The following is an 858-nucleotide window of genomic DNA, read 5'->3' on the forward strand; positions in this document are numbered from 1 at the left end:
GTTGTCCAACATGAATCTTAGACCTTCCTCCAAATTTCTTATGCTTTTTTGTGTTTGTTCTTCTATCTTATTGGTATTGAGAGACTTGTCTTCCATCTCACTGATTCTTCCTTCCATTTCTTCTATTCTACTCCTCTGCCCTTTCAGAGTGTTTTCTATTTCTGTTATTGTGTTATTGATCCTTTGGACTGCTTTCTGTAGGTTTTGGATTGTTACCAATGCTGTATCTACCTTGTTTGATTGCTCTTGTAGCACTTTCCTGACTTCTTCCTTATTTTTCTCAACTGCATTGTAAAGTGTTTTTGAAACATTTTATAATCATTTTTCTGAATTCTTTCTCAGGCATTTCCAAGGTCTGCCCTCCTTCCAGAATGGAGTCCAGGTCTACTTCTAGTTCATTTGTCTCAAATAGTTTATCTTTTTTTCTGGACATGTGCTGATATGGTCATCCACTTTTGCTTCTTGGTCATGTTTAATCTTTATCTGTGGCCCTAATATTTAATTGAGTATGCATTTTGGTAATTTTTTTTATGTTTTCTGATTCCTTCCATGAAGATGTGATCAGATTTGGTCTTCCCTTTTCACTCTTCTTATTGCTTAACTCAGAGTAACTTTCAAAGGTGTTGCCTGTTTCCCTGGTATATGGTAACTGGCATTGGTACTTGACTGGGTTTTGGTGTTTTATAAAGTGTTATTGCAGCTTGGCTATTTGGCAGCAGTTGCTGAGTCTTCTCATGTAAGGTAGGGAGACAAAGAGTCCTCCAAAAACAGAATGGAGGCTATGTAACAGCCAAACAACACCAGTCGGGTAAAAAACAAAAACAAAATCAAAATCAGAAACAAAAAACAAAAATAAGA

The sequence above is a fragment of the Chrysochloris asiatica genome, unplaced genomic scaffold, assembly GCF_000296735.1.
Source record: "Chrysochloris asiatica unplaced genomic scaffold, ChrAsi1.0 scaffold00534, whole genome shotgun sequence".
NCBI lineage: Eukaryota > Metazoa > Chordata > Mammalia > Afrosoricida > Chrysochloridae > Chrysochloris > Chrysochloris asiatica.